General features: G+C 45.5%; 1 protein-coding gene across 13 annotated transcripts in view; it reads left to right on the top strand.

Moving 5' to 3' along the window:
* USP54 (ubiquitin specific peptidase 54) overlaps nucleotides 1-16,553 on the top strand; it is a 270,753-nt gene that overhangs the window by 55,649 nt on the left and 198,551 nt on the right. The window contains exon 1 of one of the 13 annotated variants that reach the window (XM_077821028.1): nucleotides 5,146-6,807. The exons of the other annotated variants lie outside the window; for them this stretch is intronic. The gene's annotated coding sequence lies outside the window, so the exon portion shown is untranslated. Of the gene's footprint in view, nucleotides 1-5,145; nucleotides 6,808-16,553 lie in introns of those variants that run through there. 13 annotated transcript variants of the gene reach the window in all.

The raw sequence follows: 16,553 nt of genomic DNA, 5'->3' as shown, positions 1-16,553 counted from the left end.
TACACCTGTTCTGAACAAGAAGTAGGACTGATTGGACTTGTAGGCTCTAAAGTTTTATATTGTTTTATTGAATGCAGGTTTTTTGTACATAATTCTACATTTGTAAGTTCACCTTTCATGAGATTGCACTACAGTATTTGTATTAGGTGAAATAAAAAATATAATGTTTTTTACAGTGCAAATATTTATTTAAAAAAATATATATATATATATATATATATATATATATATATATATATATATATATATATAAAGTGAGCACTGTACACTTTGTATTCTGTGTTGTAATTGAAATAAAAATATTTGAAAATGTTGAAAACATCCAAAAGATTTAAATAAAATGCTGTTCTATCATTGTTTACCAGTGCAATTAAGCGTGATTAATGTTTTTAATCGCTTGACAGCCCTCGTTAAAATACATATAAGATTTTAAGACATATACTGTTAGAGCGAATATGATCATCATACTATTTGCCTTTCCCTTATTTTGTCAGCTGACCATTACATTGGCGATAGAATAACAATGGCATCATATCCTCTCACTATTGTTGCTCTGCAAAGTCCCACTCAAAGGAAGTGGGCTGTCTTTATCACTGCTTTGAAAAGGATTTTAGGATCTGTTGTGCATGGAATGAGGAAGTGGAACAAGTTGTAATCCTTTGCGAAGAACCGGCATAAGTGAGCTTTGATAGAAATTTGTTTCTTTGGCATTATCAGCTGACAAGAAAGAGCTCCGTGTGAAGGTGCTTTTCTGAGGGCCTGCAAAATATGTTGAGCTTTCAGTGCTGGGAAATCTTGTATTTTGCCTTCATTAGAGGTGCCACAGAAAACATGCAGGTGGACTTTACTGGCTGTCCTTTCTTCATTTAGGTCCAGTCAGCACTGTAACTACTGTATTAGGGGATCTGGTTACAATATTGCCAACCTCAGCAGCTCAAAAATCATGAGTCAGACCCCAAAAATCAAGAGAGATGATTTTTTTTTAAATTAGACTGTGGCTTTGGTTTGTCTTCTGATTTTGAACTCCCCCTACCCACCCACTCTGTGTGAGACAATTAGTGTTGCCAGTGCTCACAAATTCATTAAGGTGGTTTTGTCCCCCGTTTGCAAGAGTTTGCACCCCCCACATCTGCTCTTTCTCCTTCCCACCAATTAATTCTGCTTCCCCCACTCCCTGCCTCACCTCTGCTATTCCTGGATCTCCTGATCTTCTTCACTCCCCTCTGCACATTCCCAGTGTTGAAGGGAGAGAGAAGGGAGGAGCAGAGGGGACACGACTTGCTATCCTGAGAGAGACTACTGCTTTGAAGATGAATTCTACTGCCGCTGCTTCCAAAGAAAATCTTCATGCTGCTTCGGAGATTCCAGAACAAACTGAGAAGACAATTGCTCCCTTGCCGATTCCACAGAAATCTTCAACTGGTGCTCAGAATGCTGCTGCTCCACAGAATGCCCATCAGGGAACAGCCTCTAAGAAGATCCTCAGTGCTTTTCCAGGACATTACAGATGAGCAGCATCGATTGGAAAAGCAGTGCCTCCTTAAAGAAAACCTGGGGAGATCTTGCGGCAGGGAGATCTTGCACCTCGAGGATGGCCTTCCAGGACATCACAGCCGGGACAAATATCATTTCGCTTGCTCTTCAGGAGAAGGATGCCACAAGAACTTCTTCCACCTCCTCCACTGCCAAGGATCCTGATACTGGTTGTTGTCCTCCTGTGCCGGAAGGTACCCCAACCAGCGAGACCAGCCTCCCCTCAGAAACCATCCAGTGGGACCACAACATCTCACTAGATGCCTGCCCAGCCGAACCTCTCCATACTACTCTCCCAGAGCAATGAGAACCATCTAACAAATCCGCTGATACTGCCTTCACTCAGCAAAAGCAGAATAACATTGGGTCATATTGGTGAATGGAAGATGGTGGGAAGGGCAAATCAGTAGTAAGGTGTCAAAAAAATTAAGCATGAGGCCAGTTTAGGGGGACAAAACTAATAAAAAATAAAAACCCCTTCAGTTTATTCAGAGTAGCATACTAATGGGAGGTTGTGTTAAATTTGGGGCTTAAAATAATTAACAAAGTTGTAATTCTTACAAAGAAAAGATATGATTTTTGTCCCAGCTTAGAGACTTAAAAAACCCCTAACCTTTTAGTTAAATAAACAAACAACTTTAAAAGTAAACCATGGAAGCTACTGCTTAGAAAGTTATAAAGCAACTTTTGTAACCAGAGTTCTGTTTGAGTAATGTTGGAAATATGCATTGCACTTGCCCTGTTCTTCGTCTGCTTTCCTTCCAGTAGCAATGTTTGGGTCCAAGGAGTTATTGGCAGGATAGTGGTGGGGAATCAAGGTGGTTCATAAATAAATTGGTGCCTATGTGATTTAGGTGCTTTTGAAAACTAGGCATTTGTGAGAAATGTTGGAAGTCCGGTTTTCTAAACCACCTAAGTCCCACTGACTTTTTATAGCACTTAGGACCCTAAGTCATTTAGGCACTCTTGAAAATTCTGTCCAATAAGCACAGACAATTCTCCTTCTCATTTGCAGTGCATCCTTTTGCAGATTCTATACTCGATCTCATGTAGCCAGTCATTCATTCCCTCCCTCACTCACTCACTCTGTGTTGCTTCCTCTTGACAGATAGAAAATTATTTTATTAGTTCTGTAAGGGTAGGGTGCTTCTCTCAATGGAATGCTGGCTTAGACTAGTAGACATCTTTTTTTTTTAAATATATAGGATGGTGCTTGCTTGCTTTTGTAGAGTTTGAAAATTAAATAATTTCCATAAGTAATACCTTCTATGACACAATTTATAAAGCTCCAATAAGTGGGTCTGGTATTTGGGAAAGTAGCATAAAGTTCTGAAAACTCAGTTTGTAACTTATGATGATTTAGTAGATCTAAAGTGTGGGTACTGTTGGCAAGGGTCCAGCTCCCTTCTCCCTCTCAGATTTTAGACATAATTCACTGGAAAATAACAGTTAAGAGTTCAATTTGCAAGCAATTTGATGGGTTTATTGGGGCTAAACAAGCAAGCATATTTTGAAGCTTTTTATATTAGTTGGGCTTATTTTTATATGCTGATAGTTCTTTCCCCCCTTCCCTTAACTACTGTTCTATATGCTGATAGAACCCTGTTCTTCTCCTGACCCCTAACTCTTCATGCTGATGGAGCTCCCTCTTTTTGGCAAACTTAATTATACTTGTAGTGCCTCTCCCCTGGTACAACCCCTTCCAATATATGGTCATGTTCTGTTTTGGGGGGTCTTGAGTCTAGGGGCAATGAGACCATCTCTTTTGTACCTGATGGGAGGGGTAAGGAGCGGGGTTACTTGTGGATATGGTCACTTTCTTGCAGACTTTCTCTCTTCCTTACACCTTCCTGTTGCTCGATAAGTCCCTTATCTTCTCTTGTTACTGAAAGGCAAGGCTACCACCTGGGAGGGGCAGGGGAGGAAGCAGGGCGCAGCCTCATGCTTTCACTTACATTCTTTTGCTTGCATATTTAGCCTGTTTAAACTAAAAGCAAGGCCGAAAGCAAGATTGTTTACTTTTTACCTTGTTTATTTCATTCTCCTAACAGGTACTAGAATTTAGCTTTGAGGGGAACAAGAGAGGCATCCCACTTGAAGCTTATATAATATTCCCAAAAATTAGTCATGGCTAATCTGTTTTACAAGATAGTTGCTGTTTTTAAAAATAATTTTGATTTCACATGAAAGTAAAGGACTAGAATGAGCCAGTTACAATTCTATATGCCACTCTGCTGATTAGTCCTGATTTGTAATATTCATGATATTCAAGTCCTCTTGTGTTTCTTGAGTAGAGACTGCAGTAATGCCAAACTGTATCAATCTGTTGCTGTTCAGCATGCTTCAGGTGAATGGTTTTTATGATGTGCACAGGTGGGGACAGTGAAACCCAACACATCCATTTTCACTTTTGAGAGAAGGTGGAGTTTGAACTCTTTCTCCTTGCAATAAAAATATTAGATTTAGTTGTACAGGTCAAAAGGTCACAAGTTAGACATTTGTGCTGGCATTCTTCAAAAGCCTTATTAATTTATTTAGACCTCTAATTTCTCTTACCTTTATAAAAGTTAGAATTTAGTGGAAAAAGCTTCCTGGAGGTAACTCGTTTAAAAAAAAAAATACCAGTACTCTGTAGCTCAAAAACTAGAGTAATGCCGAAATATAATTTTGGTATGACACATCATTGAGACTGTGGGGTTAATCTGTAATAACTTTTAGGAAAACGTGGCCTGCAGCTCCCATTGGCCGGGAACGATGAACTGTGGCCACTGGGAGCTGCGGGGAGCTGTGCCTGTGGATGGTCAACATCAACAAAATGTCTTGCGACCCATAATCAGATTACCCTGATGTGCCGCATGCGGCCCATGGGCCGCAGGTTGTCCACCACTGTACTGTACTGTTTTGCTGAAGCTGGGAGCCTGACAGTTAAAAGAAGGTTAAAAGGAACCAACCCACCACCCCTAAGGAGAGGGAGGGGGTGAGTGGTCAGCAATAGCTTGAGGGTCAGTGCTGAAGGGCAGACACTGAGTCCTGGTCTACACTAGGAGTTGAGGTTGAATTTAGCAATGTTAAATTGATTTAACCCTGCACCCATCCACACGACGAAGCCCTTTTTTTCGACTTAAAGGGCTCTTAAAATCTGTTTCCTTACTCCACCCCCGACAAGGGGATTAGCGCTGAAATCGGCCTTGCCGGATCGAATTTGGGGTACTGTGGACACACTTAGACGGTATTGGCATCTGTGAGCTATCCCAGAGTGCTCCATTGTGACCGCTCTGGACAGCACTCTCCACTCAGATGCACTGGCCAGGTAGACAGGAAAAGGCCCACAAACTTTTGAATTTCAATGTCCTGCAGCAGGCTACAGGAAAAGCACTAGCAAAGTTAGTATAAACCTGCCGGGGGGGTGGGGTAGGGGAGAGAGTCATAATTTATTTTATAATTATATGGTAAAAATGAGAAAGTAAGCAATGTTACAGCACACTATTACTGAATTACTATTGTATTTGTACGCCTGATTTTTTTAAGCTAGTAGTTTTTAAGTGAGGTGAAATTTGGGGTACGCAAGACAAATCAACCTCCTGAAAGGGGTACAGTAGTCTGGAAAGGTGGAGAATGACTGGCATAGGCTTCCTCCTTGGAGCTAGTGGTCTGTTGAAGCTTCTCCCTAAGCACCTCTCTTCAACTGAAAAAACAATGAGGAGTCCGTGTGGCACCTTAGAGACTAACAAATTTATTTGGGCATAAGCTTTCGTGGGCTAAAACCCACTTCATCAGATGCATGGGAGTGGAAAATACAGGAGCAGGTATAAATACATGAGAAGATGTCAGTTGCCTTACCAAGTGTGAGGTCAGTCTACCGAGACAATTCAATTAACAGCAGGATACCAAGGGAGGAAAAATAACTTTTGAAATGGTAATGAGAGTGGCTCATTTCAGACAGTTGACAAGAAGGTGTGAGTAACAATAGGGGGAAATTAGTATTGGGGAAATTAGGTTTAGGTTTTGTAATGACCCAACCTCTCCCAGTCTTTATTCAGGCCCAATCTGATGGTGTCCTGTTTGCAAATTAATTCCAGTTCTGCAGTTTCACGTTGGAGTCTGTTTTTGAAGTTTTTTATTGAAAAATAGCCACTTTTAGGTCTGTTGTTGAGTGACCAAGGAGACTGAAGTGTTCTCCTACTGGTTTTTGAATGTTATGATTCCTGATGTCAGATTTGTGTCCATCTATTCTTTTGCGTAGAGACTGTCCGGTTTGGCCAATGTACATGCCAGAGGGGCATTGCTGGCACATATTACATTAGTAGATGTGCACGTGAACGAGCCCCTGATAGTGTGGCTGATGTGGTTAGGTCCCATGATGGTGTCCCTTGAATAGATATGTGGACAGAGTTGGCAACGGGCTTTGTTGCAGGGTTTGGTTCCTGGGTTGGTGTTTTTGTTGTGTAGTGTGTAGCTGCTGGTGAATATTTGCTTCATGTTGGGGGGCTGTCTGTAAGCGAGGACTGGCCTGTCCCCACAGGGTCTGAGAGAGTGAGGGATCATCCTTTAGGATAGGTTTAGATCCTTGATGATGCGCTGGAGAGGTTTTAATTGGGGGCTGTAGGTAACGGCTAGTGGCGTTCTGTTACTTTCTTTGTTGGGCCTGTCTTGTAGTAGGTGACTTCTGGGTACCCTTCCAGCTTTGTCCATCTGTTTCTTCACTTCACCGGGTGGGTATCGTAGTTTTAAGAACGATTGATAGAGATCCTGTAGGTGTTTGTCTCTGTCTGAGGGACCGGAGCAAATGCTTCAACTGAGCCCTGATGGCTTTTATCACATTCAGTGCTCATTATTTAATTAACTGTCGAGATAGTGTAGGGAGCCAGGGTGGTTTCCCTCCGAACCAGAGGGTAAAGAGCCACCCTCTCAGCCTTAGTGGGCGGGGCCAGACCAAGCTTCCACCAATCCCCAGAAGGGAAGGGGTGGGACAGGAAGTACAAAGGGCGGGGCCCTTTTGTCCAGTGAGGAGAGCACCAGGGAGGGAGACAGACACAGGCTGCTCCCTTGCGATCCTGGTGCTGACCCAGGGGGGGCCCTGGGCCAGGAGGAACCTGACCGGGAGGAAGGCCTGCGGCGACCAGGACTGCCAGCTGCTGAGTACCCGGAGGACCTGGAGGGGCCCGGCTGTAGCCCGGGCCAGCGTGAGTCTGATACAGAGAGGGAGCTGGAGCTGCCAGCAGCGGAATACCCGGACGAGCTGGAGGGACCAGAGAGACCCGCTTGAGAGAGCAGGTAGGAAGTAGCTCAGGGGCAGAACTGCACCGTGGGGTGGGTGAGTTTGGTCAGCGGGCGCGGATGGCCCCCCGCTGACCCAGCGGTGGGACCTTTGCCTCCCTCCACTATCAGGGCCCTGGGCTGGAATGCAGTAGAGTTGGGTGGGCCTGCGTTCCCCTACCCCGGCTGACCTGCCTTGGGTAGGAGAACTGTGCGCTGCAGACTCGTCCCGGCGCTCCCCCGCCCGAGGGGCGCGCTGCAGACTCGTCCCGGCGCTCCCCCGCCCGAGGGGCGCGCTGCAGACTCGTCCCGGCGCTCCCCCGCCCGAGGGGCGCGCTGCAGACTCGTCCCGGCGCTCCCCCGCCCGAGGGGCGCGCTGCAGACTCGTCCCGGCGCTCCCCCGCCCGAGGGGCGCGCTGCAGACTCGTCCCGGCGCTCCCCCGCCCGAGGGGCGCGCTGCAGACTCGTCCCGGCGCTCCCCCGCCCGAGGGGCGCGCTGCAGACTCGTCCCGGCGCTCCCCCGCCCGAGGGGCGCGCTGCAGACTCGTCCCGGCGCTCCCCCGCCCGAGGGGCGCGCTGCAGACTCGTCCCGGCGCTCCCCCGCCCGAGGGGCGCGCTGCAGACTCCGGCCGGCACACCTTCCCCGCTAATTCCCTGGCGCCCGAAAGGTGTGACTAAGGCCTGCCAGTGGGACCATAGCTCTCCATCGCCCCCTAGGGGCTCGGAGGACCGACTGAAACCTGTCACAATAGGCTCTTTCTCCTTCAATTAGCTCAGCATGGACAGCCTGGGATCAGACTCCCCTTAAAGGGGCCAGCCACCCCATGACATTCTCTGAGCACTCTCTCCATTTGTCTATAATTCTACTTCCAATTAAAAAAAAAAAAAGTTGGAACACCACCACAGACAGTATAGGTTAGTGTGGCATATTGACTGAGCAGGGATTCCAAAGAGCAGTGATTCCTGGACTCCCTATTGCACAATGGCTGTGAATTTCACCTCAGCAATGCAGTGTCCACTCCAGCCTCTGCAGTCCAGAAGTTTCAAGGTCACCTATACACTCACTCACTTCTCTGAAAATTGCAGTATATTATTTCTGTGTCAGGCAATTCATTGACTATCATCCCATGTCGGCTTCCTCCAGAATGACACACCAAAACATGATACAGCATATACCTTATAATTACCTGGATTGTACCACCTAAGCTTTACAAGTGTAAGAGATTCAGAATCTGGATTGGGTCAAACTAAACAGTTATTAGTGTTCTGTTCCCTAGCCAAAATCAATTGTCCTCCTAGCCTGTTCAGTGATCTTTACTATAAAAATTATGTGCCTGGAGCAAAAGACCATTTCATCATCATCACTGAAATCATTTGCACACAGCTGGACAAATATCAGTACACACTGGAGGAAGAGAGGGAAAGAAAAATGAAATAATTCAAACTTAACCCATTCTGAACGACAGTTAGGGCTATGAATCAGAGTACATCCCTAGTGCTAATTATCCCTCTTATTTAGGATCAGACGATCTTACTGACAAGGTTTTATTACAGTACACTCAGTCATGAAACCCGTTGGCTTCATGATTAGAGAGAGGAGATTGTATGCCCGCATCTACACTGAGAATTTCAGCCATTCCCCCAGACCACTGCTGTAGCACCTGTGTATCTCTTCCAGTACTTGAAGTGGTACAACCATAGACAGCCTTCCAAAGTTATCACCATGTCATCTAACCAGTTGTGCAACTTTGAGCAAGTCACTTCAACATTCTGTGCCTCAGTCTACTGACCTCTAAAATGGGGATAGTGATACTTCTCAGTCTACCGACCTCTAAAATGGGGATAGTGATACTTCTCTTCCTCTGTGTGGCACTTTCTCATCGGAAGGTTTCAGTACTACGTATTGCTTTTATCTTTTCTTATTGTAATGCCTTCTTCAATGTTTGAAAGTAACATTTACTCCCTTCTTAATACTTCAAGTGTTAGTCTTCATAATTTCACAACCAGGGTTTCCCCTATTGGTTTTATTCTGGACAAGTTCCCTTTTGTTTACGTCTTGGAGTGCGCCCCAATGTCAATCAGCACACATTAAGAATGGTGCAGAGATCACTGGTTTGTTAGAAATGATTTAGAGAGGAAAGCAAGAGTTAGCATTTGGCATGTGTCATGATTACAGCGTGAGCTGTGTCTTATAAACCCCTTTTCAGTGCCTCTTGAATGTACCACTCAGTGACAGGTTTCAGTGCCTTCACCCCGCCTTGCAGGGAACCCTGCAATTCTATAACATTTAGATCCCTGGGTTGCAGCTCTCCTGTTTTCCAACCATAACAACTCAAAAGGCCCAACTGTATTTGGCACCTGCAAGAAACTTCCCTTCAGGAGCCCATGACCAGGGGCTGATTAAAGAGACTCCAAACAACTTCTTCAGAACAAATGTATTGTTTATACACCCCAAAATACATAGCAAACAGAGAAAATAGTTAAAACAACAAAAGCCTCTCGTATCTGACCTTACTGAAACATTCTTTCTTTACACGTTTTAGTAAATTCCACTTAATCCAGGTACCCCTACCTTTGGGCAAGCATCATGTTAGTCATGGTGCTAATGGGGCAGGTTCATGCGGTGGAACGCTGATTCTAGGCTCAGGAAACAAGCACAGAGTGGTGGGACCGCGTAGTGTTGCAGGTCTGGGACGATTCCCAGTGGCTGTGAAACTTTCGCATGCGAAAGGGCACTTTCATGGAACATTGTGACTTTCTTTCCCCTGCCCAGAGGCGCAATAATACCAAGATGAGAGCAGCCCTCACAGTTGAGAAGCGAGTGGCAATAGCCCTGTGGAAGCTTGCAAAGCCAGACAGTTACCGGTCAGTTAGGAATCAATTTGGAGTGGGCAAATCGACTGTGGGGGCTGCTGTGATACAAGTAGCCAACGCATTCAAAGATCTGCTGATATCAAGGGTAGTGACCCTGGGAAATGTGCAGGTCATAGTGGATGGCTTTGCTGCAATGGGATTCCCTAACTGTGGTGGGGCCATAGACAGAACTCATATCCCTATCTTGGCACCTGAGCACCAAGCCGGTGAGTACATAAACCGCAAAGGGTACTTTTCAATAGTGCTGCAAGCACTGGTGGATCACAAGGGACGTTTCACCAACATCAAGGCGGGATGGCTGGGAAAGGTACATGACACTCACGTCTTCAGGAACTCTGGTCTGTTTCAAAAGCTGCAGGAAGAGACTTTCTTCCCAGACCAGAAAATAACTGTTGGGGATGTTGAAATGCCTATCGTTATCCTTGGGGACCCAGCCTACCCCTGAATGCCATGGCTCATGAAGCTGTACACAGGCAGCCTGGATAGTAGTCAGGAGCTGTTCAACTACAGGCTGAGCAAGTGCAGAATGGTGGTAGAATGTGCATTTGGATGTTTAAAAGCGCGCTGGCGCAGTTTACTGACTCGGTTAGACCTCAGCGAAACCAATATTCCCACTGTTATTACTGCTTGCTGTGCTCGCCACAATCTCTGTGAGAGTAAGGGGGAGACATTTATGGCGGGGTGGGAGGTTGAGGGAAATCACCTGGCCGCTGGTTACGCACAGCCCGAAACCAGGGCGGTTAGAAGAGCACAGGAGGGCGCGGTGCGCACCAGAGAAGCTTTGAAAACCAGTTTCATGACTGACCAGGCTACGGTGTGAAAGTTCTGTTTGTTTCTCCTTGATGAAACCCCCCGCCCCTTGGTTCACTCTACTTCCCTGTAAGCTAACCACCCTCCCCTCCTCCCTTCGATCACCGCTTGCAGAGGTAATAAAGTCATTGTTGCTTCACATTCATGCATTCTTTATTAATTCATCAAACAAATAGGGGGATAATTGCCAAGGTAGCCTGGGAAGGGTGGTGGAGGAGGGAAGGACAAGGCCACACAGCACTTTAAAAGTTTAAAACTTTAAAACTTATTGAATGCCAGCCTTCTGTTGCTTGGGCAATCCTCTGGGGTGGAGTGGCTGGGTGACCAGAGGCCCCCCCACCGTGTTCTTGGGCGTCTGGGTTAGGAGGCTATGGAACTTGGGGAGGAGGGCGGTTGGTTACACAGGGGCTGTAGCAGCGGTCTGTGCTCCTGCTGCCTTTCCTGCAGCTCACCCAGATGCTGGAGCATATTAGTTTGATCCTCCAGCAGCCTCAGCACTGAGTCCTGCCTCCTCTCATCACGCTGTGGCCACCTTTCAGCTTCAGCCCTCACTTCAGCCCGCCACCTCTCCTCCCGGTCATTTTGTGCTTTCCTGCACTCTGACATTGTCTGCCTCCATGCATTAGTCTGTGCTCCGTGAGTGTGGGAGGACAGCATGAACTCAGAGAACATTTCATCATAAGTGCATTTTTTTCGCCTTGTGATCTTCGCTAGCCTCTGGGAAGGAGAAGATCCTGTGATCCTTGAAACACATGCAGCTGGTGGAGAAAAAAAAAGGGACAGTGACATTTAAAAAGACACATTTTATAGAACAATGGGTACACTCTTTCATGGTAAACCTTGCTGTTAACATGACATACATAGCACATGTGCTTTCATTCCAAGGTCGCATTTTGCCTCCCCTTAGCACGTGGCTAGCACCTCCAGTCTCCACCCTCCCCGTGGCTAACAGCGGGGAACATTTCTGTTCAGCCACAGGCAAACAGCCCAGCAGGAACAGGCACCTCTGAATGTCCCCTTAAGAAAAGCACCCTATTTCAACCGGGATATCACTCTCCTGAGGATAACACGGAGAGATAAAGAACAGATATTGTTTGAACGCCAGCAAACATACACTGCAATGCGTTGTTCTACAATGACTCCCGAGTACGTGCTACAGGCCTGGAGTGGTAAAGTGTCCTACCATGGTGGATGGATGGAATAAGGCTGCCCTCCCCAGAACCCTTTTGCAAAGGCTTTGGGAGTACATCCAGGAGAGCCGCAAATGCCAGGGGAAATTAATCATTATACATGCTTGCTTTTAAACCATGTATAGTATTTTAAAAGGTACACTCACCAGAGGTCCCTTCTCCGCCTGGTGGGTCCGGGAGGCAGCCTTGGGTGGGTTCGGGGGGGTACTGGCTCCAGGGTGAGAAACAGTTCCTGGCTGTCGGGAAAACCGGTTTCTCCGCTTGCTTGCTGTAAGCTATCTACAACCTCATCATCATCATCATCTTCCTCGTCCCCAAAACCTGCTTCCATGTTGCCTCCATCTCCATTGAAGGAGTCAAACAACACAGCTGGGGTAGTGGTGGCTGAACCCCCTAAAATGGCATTCAGCTCATCATAGAAATGGCATGTTTTGGGCTCTGACCCGGAGCAGCCATTCGCCTCTCTGGTTTTCTGGTAGGCTTCCCTCAGCTCCTTAAGTTTGACACAGCACTGCTTTGGGTCCCTGTTATGGCCTTCATGACCTGGGAGATTTTGACAAATGTTTTGGCATTTCGAAAACTGGAACGGAGTTCTGATAGCACGGATTCCTCTTCCCAAACAGCGATCAGATCCCATACCTCCCGTTTGGTCCATGCTGGAGCTCTTTTGCGATTCTGAGACTCCATCATGGTCATCTCTGCTGATGAGCTCTGCATGGTCACCTACAGCTTGCCACGCTGGCCAAACAGGTCCTCAAACCTAGATGGTTTGAGGTATCCTCTGGAAGACCTCTGCATATCCCCAGGGGTACACGTACCCCTGGTTGAGAATCACTGGCCTATGCAACCCCTGAACCAAGGCGAGAGACCACAGGCTAGAGGGATCAGAACTGAGAACCCCAGGCCTTAAGGAGAGCTGTGCTACCCCTGAGCCCAAGGGGAGAGACTGCAGACTAGAAATGTCAGGACTGAGAATCACAGACCCCAAGGAGGGGGCAGGTACAACCCCAGAACCATGAGAAGAGAGATTTTATTTTAAGTTTATTTAAATTTAATAAAGTAGAACTCCAGCAGGGGAGTCTTGTCTTACACAGTTTTGGTCTCTGTAGCCTTCTTAAGGGGCCCTGAGAGAAGGGAAATGGGTAGGAAGTGCCTTTTGTGGTTCCAGATTAGGTCATCAGGAGGTACTACAGGGCAGGTATGCGAGCTGACATTTTAATGGATTATTTTAAAATAGAGATTTTAATATTCTGAGTACACTTACAAAGCCACTCTCATGATAGTACATGGTGTCTTATTTGTCGAAATCACTTTCCAAATTCTGTATACAAATAGCACTATTGAAATACAGTGATTTGAGGAGTGGAGAATTATTGGAGGCACTGAGAGAAATATTGTCCAGAATGCTGAGACAAAGCCCAATTGCTATTAAAAATGCCATGATTTTTTTTGGTTTGTTTTTTTAATATGTAAGAGAAGACCTTGAAAATCAAGTCCTGTGTGTTCTGAAAGAGGCCCTTGGTCAGAAAACTTGAACTGTATCTACCTCAAAAGGATGAAAGGCTGGGTTGGCCTGTGGTTTGAGAGGAGTTTAGGTATTCCAGCTTGGATATCTTTACCATTAAACTGTCTCCTCTCACTAAGGCTCTGTCTAGGCTAAGAAAACTTACACTGCTTCAGCACCAACTCTGTGATTAACATTGGGAGCCTTTTGTAAGTGGCTGCATATTTAGCATTGTGGCATGTAATTCTGCTCAGAGCATTTGTAAACAACATGATGTTATAAACACCAGGAGCAGTTACTTTACAGTAGGCCTCCCAAAATGGTTAACATTGTGTTGTAGCAACCAGGCAAGGTACTAACAAACTTCAACAGGACTTTAAAAATAAAGTGGAAACCTCTTTACCAAGCTGCTGCTGCACCCTCGGTAGCTCTCACTCCACCTCCTCAACTTCCCCCCTGCCTTCATGTTTCCTGTCCTTTCAGACTCCCAACAGCCAGTGCTCCCAGTTCTAATAATTACAAGCAGCACCTAAACATCACATTCCCTCTTCTCTTAAGAAACTCTCCCAATTAAAATAAACATTGTTGTTCTAACCACAGGAACAAATCTGAAAGAAGACACTATACTGTTGGCAGAAATATTACACTGAAAACACTGTAGGTACTACATAACACAGTCTCTAGTCCAGACAGGTGGTTGTTTGGGTCTGACAGGCCGTCTCTCAAGCCCCGGTTCCAGTGCAATGTCTTGTTGTATTGGTACTACGGTGAAGTCATCCAATGCAGACTGGGTGTTGGCATAATCTCCTCTTGGTGCATAGGCAGCTGTAAGATAAGAAGCATTCCATACTCGCACATCAGAAAGTCGATAGGTTTAAGGTCCCTTCTTCTCTATGATTTTAAGAGGAGCTGTGAATTTATAGTCCCCTTTGTGTAAAATTCCAGGTTTTTGTATTCTAACGAAGGAACCACACTCAGAGTTTGGTTCGTTAGCACCCCGCTGCTTGTCTGTGAAAGCCTTAGACTTTGCTTGGTTCTGTTCAACTGTTTTTCTCACCTCATCCTCGTTTGGGGCATGAGGTCGTGCCTTTAACAATCTAGCAATGTTCAGTTTAGTATTTATCTGTTTCCCATGCAGTAACTCTGTGAGTGATCTTTGCGCTGTGGCATGTCGTGTAGCCCGGTATGCTTGTAAGAAATCAGTAGTGAAGGTTATTCACAATCACCCTTCCAGTTTAGCCTTTCGCAAACTCTTTCAAACTTCTGTTAAACCATTCTATTTCCCCTTTGGCTTGAGGGTAATATAGGGATGACCTTCTGTGTAAAATGTTCCTCTCTGCTAGAAAAGTCTCAAACTCCAGGGAAGTAAATTGACTAACATTATCTGAAACCAGTTCTTTGGGGTTACCTTCCCTGCTAAAAACTGAAGAAAGGAACTTAATTACCGTAGCAGAAGAGATTTGCGATGTAAACGCTACCTCAGGCCATTTACTGAAATAGTCTATTAAAGTGATGGCATAACAACAGTCACTTGGAGCAGTATCAAAGGGTCCTACAAGATCAGTCGCCACTTTTTCCCATGCAGATTCAGGAAGAGGAACAGGCTGTAATGGAGTGGTACATATCACTGCTGTCTTATCATGCATTTGGCAAGTGACACAGGATTTTATGAGTGCTTCAGTTTGAGAGTCCATCCCTGGCCACAAATACAGATCCCGTAGTCGTTGTTTGGTTCTGACAATTCTTTGAGTATCATATGTCAGGTGTATGAGTTTTGACTGTAATTCTTCTGGCACAAGGAGCTGGTGTGTACCTCGTAGCACACAGCCATCAAGCAAAGGAAGTTCATCCCAAACTCTAAAATAAGGCAGCAAAACTGTGTCAAGGTTTTTAGGGTTACTGGGCCATCTCTTTGTCAGAAATTCCCATAGTTTTTGTTGAATTGGACAAGCTGAATAAACAGCTTGAAATTGTTCTTTTGTAACTGCAATAAGGGCGCTTGTAATAAGCGCAACTACTACATCCTCATCCTCTGGTGTACTATCTGGTGAAGGCAAAGGCAGGCGAGAAAGGCAATCAGCGACCACATTTTGGTTTCCAGGCTTATATTCCAATTCATAAATGAAAGAGAGTAGTCTTGCAGACCATCTAGCAATAAGATATCCTGCTCTTCCCAGCCCTTTCATGGTGAGCAAAGTCATCAAAGGGCTGTGGTCTGTGTGCAACTTGAACGTACGGACCCACAGTTAAGTTCTCCATTTTTCAGGAGCCCAGACACAAGCAGGTGCTTCTTTTTCAACTGTAGAATATTTTCTCTTAGGATTACTTAGTGTCCTTGAAGCAAATGCAACAGTCCTCTCTGTGTTGTCCTCAGGCAGTTGTGTGAGGACAGCCCCAAGTCCGTAATCAGAAGCATCAGTTGTTGCACTATTCAGTCCTGCATTGCCCACAATTGTAAGTACTGGACTATGTACAATCAAGTCTTTCACTGTTTCAAAACTAGCTTATGCACCCGTTGTCCACACTAAGGTTCAACTTCTCCGTAGTAATTCTAATAATGGTTCAATGACAGAAGCATAATTGAGAATGAATTTTGCATACCAGGAGGTGAGATCAAGAAGGAACGTAAGGTTTGCAAAACTGTTGGAGGAGGAGCATTTGAAATTGCCAGGATATGATCTGGATCAGGTTTTAGTCCAGTCTGTGAAATTGTATGCCCCAGAAAGGAGAGTTCAGTTTGTCTAGATTTGCATTTGGACCTATTGAGCTTGAGGCCTGCTTTGCTGATGCAGTTTAGTACAGACTGCAGGTTATTGTTATGCTCCTCAGAAGTATTTCCAAACACGATAATAACATCTAATAGCACTGCCTCACTAGTATAGGTGAAACCCATTCCGAGGAGTCAATCTTTTTAATAATGTCCTTTTGAACAGGTATTCTAAGTTCCTCTGAAACAGCTTCCCTGACTGAAAATGGTAAGCGCTGTAACTTCTGTCCTACAGGCATCACATTATTCTGCATTTTAACTTTATGCAGAAACCCATAAGCACAGCTGAGTTTCTCCTCAACCTGGTGTTGGGTCCCAGCCGAAACTGGTGTGTGTACCGCAAAAGTGCTTTGCTGAGGAAAATCAATTCGTCCATTAACTACCCTGAGATTTAAAGCAGCCAATAAATCTCTGCCAAGGATAGGAGTGCCTTTGTGGACAATGTAGAACTCTGCAGTTACAGAGCAATCACCAAAAGTAACTATTGCTGGCAGGCAGTCATGTACTGGAATATGGTTTTTCAAATAGCACACCAAGTGAAGTCTGGGTTCAGTAAGAGGCACATCTTTAAAGTAATGCAGATAGATGGAATCGGGTAGTATAGATACTGCTGAGCCAG

This window comes from Eretmochelys imbricata, chromosome 7 (assembly GCF_965152235.1).
Source record: "Eretmochelys imbricata isolate rEreImb1 chromosome 7, rEreImb1.hap1, whole genome shotgun sequence".
NCBI classification, from domain to species: domain Eukaryota; kingdom Metazoa; phylum Chordata; order Testudines; family Cheloniidae; genus Eretmochelys; species Eretmochelys imbricata.
This window is presented reverse-complemented; position numbering and strand designations above follow the sequence as displayed.